This window comes from Carcharodon carcharias, chromosome 12 (genome assembly GCF_017639515.1).
Source record: "Carcharodon carcharias isolate sCarCar2 chromosome 12, sCarCar2.pri, whole genome shotgun sequence".
Taxonomy (NCBI): Eukaryota; Metazoa; Chordata; class Chondrichthyes; order Lamniformes; family Lamnidae; genus Carcharodon; species Carcharodon carcharias.
The window spans coordinates 7,758,648-7,766,147 of NC_054478.1; positions in this window are offsets into that span (position 1 = coordinate 7,758,648).

Genomic DNA, 7,500 nt, shown 5'->3' on the forward strand with positions numbered 1-7,500 from the left:
TCTCTCTCTCTCTCTCTCTCTCTCTCTCTCTCTCTCTCTCTCTCTCTTTCTCTCTGGCTTTGACTTTCTTGATTATTGCATTGGTTTTGACTCTCTCTCTGGTTAGTGCGCAGGTTTTGACTCTCTGGATAGTGCACTGGTTTTGACCCTCTCTCTGCTTCATGCACTAGCTTTGACTCTCTCTCTGGTTAGTGAACTGGCTTTGACGTTCTCTCTGGTTAGTGCCCTGGCTTTGACTCTCTGTTTATTGCACTGGTTTTGACTCTCTCTGATTAGTGCACTGGCTTTGACTCTGTTTGGTTCGTGCACTGGCTTTGTCTCTCTCTGTTTAGTGCACTGGTTTTGGCTCTCTTTGGTTAGTGCACTGGCTTTGTCTCTCTAGTTAGTGCACTGGCTTTGACTGCCTCTCTGGTTCGTGCTCGAGCTGTGACTCTCTCTCTCTGGTTAGTGAACTGACTTTGACTTTCTCTCTGGTTAGTGCACAGGCTTTGACTCTCTCTGGTTAGTGCACTGACTTTGACTGTCTCTCTCTCTCTGGTTAGGGCACTGGCTTTGACTCTCTCTCTCTCTCTCTCTCTGGTTGGTGCACTGGCTTTGACTCACTCTGGTTAGTGCATTGGCTTTGACTCTCTCTGGTTAGTGCACAGGCTTTGTCTCTCTTTCTGGTTAGTGCACTGGTTTTGTCTCTCTCTGGTTAGAGCACTGGCTTTGACTCTCTCTCTCTCTCTCTTGGCAGTGCACTGGCTTTGTCTCTTTCTCTCTATGGTTAGGGCACTGGCTTTGACTTTCTCTCTGGTTAGTGCACTGGCTTTGACTTTCTCTCTGGTTAGTTCACTGGCTTTTACTCTCTCTCTCTCTCTGGTTAGTGCACTGGCTTTGCCTCTATCTCCTTATTGCACTTGCTTTGACTCTCTTGATTATTCCATTGGCTTTGACTCTTTCTGGTTAGTGCGCTGATTTTGACTCTCTGGATAGTGCACTGGTTTTGACTCTCTCTCTGGTTCGTGCACTAGCTTTGACTCTCTCTCTGGTTAGTACACTGGCTTTGAACTTCAGTCTGGTTAGTAAACTGGCTTTGACTCTCTCTGGTTAGTGCACTGGCTTTGACTGTCTCTCTCTCTCTGGTTAGTGCACTGGCTTTGACTCTCTCTCTCTGGTTAGTGCACTGGCTTTGACTCTCTCGTGTTAGTTCACTGGCTTTGACTCTTTCGTGTTAGTGCACTGGCTTTGACTCTGGTTAGTGCATTGGCTTTGACTCTCTGTTTAGTGCCCTGGCATTGACTCTCTGTTTAGTGCACTGGCTTTCACTCTCTCTGGTTGGTGCACTGGCTTTGATTCTCTCTGGTTAGTGCACTGACTTTGACTCTCTCTGGTTAGTGCACTGGCTTTGTCTCTCTCTCTGGTTAGTGCACTGGTTTTGACTCTCTCTGTTTAGAGCACTGGCTTTCACTCTCTCTCTCTCTCTCTCTCTCTCTCTCTCTCTCTCTCTCTCTCTCTCTCTCTCTCTCTCTCTCTCTTGGCAGTGCACTGGCTTTGATTCTCTGGTTATTGCACTGGTTTTGACTCTCTGGTTAGGGCACTGGCTTTGACTCTCTCTCTCTCTCTGGTTAGTGCACTGGCTTTGAATCTCTCTGGTTATTGCTCTGGCTTTGACTCTCTCTCTCTCTCTCTCTCTCTCTCTCTCTCTCTCTCTCTCTCTCTCTCTCTCTCTGGTTAGTGCACTGGCTTTGACTCTCTCTGGTTAGTGCACTGGCTTTGACTCTTTCGTGTTAGTGCACTGGCTTTAACTCTGATTAGTGCACTGGTTTTGACTCTCACTGGCTAGTGCACTGGCATTGAATCTCTTTGGTTCGTGCACTGGCTTTGACTTTCTTGATTATTGCATTGGTTTTGACTCTCTCTCTGGTTAGTGCGCTGGTTTTGACTCTCTGGATAGTGCACTGGTTTTGACCCTCTCTCTGGTTCATGCACTAGCTTTGACTCTCTCTCTGGTTAGTGAACTGGCTTTGACGTTCTCTCTGGTTAGTGCACAGGCTGTGACTCTCTCTGGTTAGTGCACTGGCTTTGACTGTCTCTCTCTCTCTGGTTAGTGCACTGGCTTTGTCTCTCTCTCTGGTTAGTGCACTGGTTTTGACTCTCTCTGTTTAGAGCACTGGCTTTCACTCTCTCTCTCTCTCTCTCTCTCTCTCTCTCTCTCTCTCTCTCTCTCTCTCTCTCTCTCTCTCTCTCTCTCTCTTGGCAGTGCACTGGCTTTGATTCTCTGGTTATTGCACTGGTTTTGACTCTCTGGTTAGGGCACTGGCTTTGACTCTCTCTCTCCCTCTGGTTAGTGCACTGGCTTTGAATCTCTCTGGTTATTGCTCTGGCTTTGACTCTCTCTCTCTCTCTCTCTCTCTCTCTCTCTCTCTCTCTCTCTCTCTCTCTCTCTCTGGTTAGTGCACTGGCTTTGACTTTCTCTCTGGTTAGTTCACTGGCTTTTACTCTCTCTCTCTCTCTGGTTAGTGCACTGGCTTTGCCTCTATCTCCTTATTGCACTTGCTTTGACTCTCTTGATTATTCCATTGGCTTTGACTCTTTCTGGTTAGTGCGCTGATTTTGACTCTCTGGATAGTGCACTGGTTTTGACTCTCTCTCTGGTTCGTGCACTAGCTTTGACTCTCTCTCTGGTTAGTACACTGGCTTTGAACTTCAGTCTGGTTAGTAAACTGGCTTTGACTCTCTCTGGTTAGTGCACTGGCTTTGACTGTCTCTCTCTCTCTGGTTAGTGCACTGGCTTTGACTCTCTCTCTCTCTCTCTCTGGTTAGTGCACTGGCTTTGACTCTCTCGTGTTAGTTCGCTGGCTTTGACTCTTTCGTGTTAGTGCACTGGCTTTGACTCTGGTTAGTGCACTGGCTTTGACTCTCTGTTTAGTGCCCTGGCATTGACTCTCTGTTTAGTGCACTGGCTTTCACTCTCTCTGGTTGGTGCACTGGCTTTGATTCTCTCTGGTTAGTGCACTGACTTTGTCTCTCTCTCTGGTTAGTGCACTGGCTTTGACTCTCCCATGTTAGTGCACTGGCTTTGATTCTTTCGTGTTAGTGCACTGGCTTTGACTCTGGTTAGTGCATTGGCTTTGACTCTCTGTTTAGTGCCCTGGCATTGACTCTCTGTTTAGTGCACTGGCTTTCACTCTCTCTGGTTGGTGCACTGGCTTTGATTCTCTCTGGTTAGTGCACTGACTTTGACTCTCTCTGGTTAGTGCACTGGCTTTGTCTCTCTCTCTGGTTAGTGCACTGGTTTTGACTCTCTCTGTTTAGAGCACTGGCTTTCACTCTCTCTCTCTCTCTCTCTCTCTCTCTCTCTCTCTCTCTCTCTCTCTCTCTCTCTCTCTCTCTCTCTCTCTCTCTCTCTCTCTCTTGGCAGTGCACTGGCTTTGATTCTCTGGTTATTGCACTGGTTTTGACTCTCTGGTTAGGGCACTGGCTTTGACTCTCTCTCTCTCTCTGGTTAGTGCACTGGCTTTGAATCTCTCTGGTTATTGCTCTGGCTTTGACTCTCTCTCTCTCTCTCTCTCTCTCTCTCTCTCTCTCTCTCTCTCTCTCTGGTTAGTGCACTGGCTTTGACTCTCTCTGGTTAGTACACTGGCTTTGACTCTTTCGTGTTAGTGCACTGGCTTTAACTCTGATTAGTGCACTGGTTTTGACTCTCACTGGCTAGTGCACTGGCATTGAATCTCTTTGGTTCGTGCACTGGCTTTGACTTTCTTGATTATTGCATTGGTTTTGACTCTCTCTCTGGTTAGTGCGCTGGTTTTGACTCTCTGGATAGTGCACTGGTTTTGACCCTCTCTCTGGTTCATGCACTAGCTTTGACTCTCTCTCTGGTTAGTGAACTGGCTTTGACGTTCTCTCTGGTTAGTGCACAGGCTGTGACTCTCTCTGGTTAGTGCACTGGCTTTGACTGTCTCTCTCTCTCTGGTTAGTGCACTGGCTTTGTCTCTCTCTCTGGTTAGTGCACTGGTTTTGACTCTCTCTGTTTAGAGCACTGGCTTTCACTCTCTCTCTCTCTCTCTCTCTCTCTCTCTCTCTCTCTCTCTCTCTCTCTCTCTCTCTCTCTTGGCAGTGCACTGGCTTTGATTCTCTGGTTATTGCACTGGTTTTGACTCTCTGGTTAGGGCACTGGCTTTGACTCTCTCTCTCCCTCTGGTTAGTGCACTGGCTTTGAATCTCTCTGGTTATTGCTCTGGCTTTGACTCTCTCTCTCTCTCTCTCTCTCTCTCTCTCTCTCTCTCTCTCTCTCTCTCTCTCTGGTTAGTGCACTGGCTTTGACTCTCTCTGGTTAGTGCACTGGCTTTGACTCTTTCGTGTTAGTGCACTGGCTTTAACTCTGATTAGTGCACTGGTTTTGACTCTCACTGGCTAGTGCACTGGCATTGAATCTCTTTGGTTCGTGCACTGGCTTTGACTTTCTTGATTATTGCATTGGTTTTGACTCTCTCTCTGGTTAGTGCGCTCGTTTTGACTCTCTGGATAGTGCACTGGTTTTGACCCTCTCTCTGGTTCATGCACTAGCTTTGACTCTCTCTCTGGTTAGTGAACTGGCTTTGACGTTCTCTCTGGTTAGTGCACAGGCTGTGACTCTCTCTGGTTAGTGCACTGGCTTTGACTGTCTCTCTCTCTCTGGTTAGTGCACTGGCTTTGACTCTCTCTCTCTCTCTCTCTCTCTGGTTAGTGCAATGGCTTTGACTCTCTCTGGTTAGTGCTTTGGCTTTGACACTCTCTGGTTAGTGCACTGGCTTTGTCTCTCTCCCTGGTTAGTGCACTGGTTTTGACTCTCTCATGTTATTGCACTGACTTTGACTCTTTCGTGTTAGTGCACTGGTTTGACTCTGATTAGTGCACTGGCTTTGACTCTCTGTTTAGTGCCCTGGCTTTGACTCTCTGTTTATTGCATTGGTTTTGACTCTCTCTGATTAGTGCAATGGCTTTGACTCTGTTTGGTTCGTGCACTGGCTTTGTCTTTCTCTGGTTAGTGCACTGGTTTTGGCTCTCTTTGGTTAGTGCACTGGCTTTGTCTCTCTAGTTAGTGCACTGGCTTTGACTCTCTCTCTCTCTCTCTCTCTCTCTCTGGTTAGTGCACTGGCTTTGACTCTCTGGTTAGTGCACTGGCTTTGACTCTCTCTCTCTCTCTCTCTCTCTCTCTCTCTCTCTCTCTCTCTCTCTCTCTCTCTCTGGTTAGTGCACTGGCTTTGACTCTCCCATGTTAGTGCACTGGCTTTGATTCTTTCGTGTTAGTGCACTGGCTTTGACTCTGATTAGTGCAATGGCTTTGACTCTCTGTTTAGTGCCCTTGCTTTGACACTCTGTTTAGTGCACTGGTTTTGACTCTCTCTGGTTAGTGCACTGGCTTTGACTCTGTTTGGTTCGTGCACTGGCTTTGACTCTCTGGTTAGTACGCTCGCTTTGACTCTCTGGTTAGTGCACTGGCTTTGACTCTCTCTCTCTCTCTCTCTCTCTCTCTCTCTCTCTCTCTCTCTCTCTCTCTCTCTCTGGTTAGTGCACTGGCATTGACTCTCTTTCTCTCTCTTTAATGCACTGGCTTTGACTCTCTCTTTCTCTCCCTGGTTAGTGCACTAGCTTTGTCTCTTTCTCGCTCTGGGTAGTGCACTGGCTTTGACTCTCTGGTTAGTGCACTGGCTTTGACTCTCTCTGGTTAGTGCACTGGCTATGACTGTCTCTCTCTCTCTGGTTAGTGCACTCGCTTTGACTCTCTCTCTCTCTCTCTCTCTCTCTCTCTCTCTCTCTCTCTCTCTCTGGTTAGTGCACTGGCTTTGACTCTCTCTGGTTAGTGCACTGGCTTTGACTCTTTCGTGTTAGTGCACTGGCTTTAACTCTGATTAGTGCACTGGTTTTGACTCTCACTGGCTAGTGCACTGGCATTGAATCTCTTTGGTTCGTGCACTGGCTTTGACTTTCTTGATTATTGCATTGGTTTTGACTCTCTCTCTGGTTAGTGCGCTCGTTTTGACTCTCTGGATAGTGCACTGGTTTTGACCCTCTCTCTGGTTCATGCACTAGCTTTGACTCTCTCTCTGGTTAGTGAACTGGCTTTGACGTTCTCTCTGGTTATTGCACAGGCTGTGACTCTCTCTGGTTAGTGCACTGGCTTTGACTGTCTCTCTCTCTCTGGTTAGTGCACTGGCTTTGACTCTCTCTCTCTCTCTCTCTCTCTGGTTAGTGCAATGGCTTTGACTCTCTCTGGTTAGTGCTTTGGCTTTGACACTCTCTGGTTAGTGCACTGGCTTTGTCTCTCTCCCTGGTTAGTGCACTGGTTTTGACTCTCTCATGTTATTGCACTGACTTTGACTCTTTCGTGTTAGTGCACTGGTTTGACTCTGATTAGTGCACTGGCTTTGACTCTCTGTTTAGTGCCCTGGCTTTGACTCTCTGTTTATTGCATTGGTTTTGACTCTCTCTGATTAGTGCAATGGCTTTGACTCTGTTTGGTTCGTGCACTGGCTTTGTCTTTCTCTGGTTAGTGCACTGGTTTTGGCTCTCTTTGGTTAGTGCACTGGCTTTGTCTCTCTAGTTAGTGCACTGGCTTTGACTCTCTCTCTCTCTCTCTCTCTCTCTCTGGTTAGTGCACTGGCTTTGACTCTCTGGTTAGTGCACTGGCTTTGACTCTCTCTCTCTCTCTCTCTCTCTCTCTCTCTCTCTCTCTCTCTCTCTCTCTGGTTAGTGCACTGGCTTTGACTCTCCCATGTTAGTGCACTGGCTTTGATTCTTTCGTGTTAGTGCACTGGCTTTGACTCTGATTAGTGCAATGGCTTTGACTCTCTGTTTAGTGCCCTTGCTTTGACACTCTGTTTAGTGCACTGGTTTTGACTCTCTCTGGTTAGTGCACTGGCTTTGACTCTGTTTGGTTCGTGCACTGGCTTTGACTCTCTGGTTAGTACGCTCGCTTTGACTCTCTGGTTAGTGCACTGGCTTTGACTCTCTCTCTCTCTCTCTCTCTCTCTCTCTCTCTCTCTCTCTCTCTGGTTAGTGCACTGGCATTGACTCTCTTTCTCTCTCTTTAATGCACTGGCTTTGACTCTCTCTTTCTCTCCCTGGTTAGTGCACTAGCTTTGTCTCTTTCTCGCTCTGGGTAGTGCACTGGCTTTGACTCTCTGGTTAGTGCACTGGCTTTGACTCTCTCTGGTTAGTGCACTGGCTATGACTGTCTCTCTCTCTCTGGTTAGTGCACTCGCTTTGACTCTCTCTCTCTCTCTCTCTCTCTCTCTCTCTCTCTCTCTGGTTAGTGCACTGGCTTTGACTCACTCTGGGTAGTGCATTGGCTTTGTCTCTCTCTGGTTAGTGCACTGGTTTTGGCTCTCTCTGGTTAGTGCACTGCCTTTTTCTCTCTGGTTAGTGCACTGGCTTTGACTCTCTCTCTCTCTCTCTCCCTCTCTCTCTCTCTCTCTCTCTGGTTAGTGCACTGGCTTTGACTCTCTGTTATTGCTCTGGCTTTGACTCTCCCTC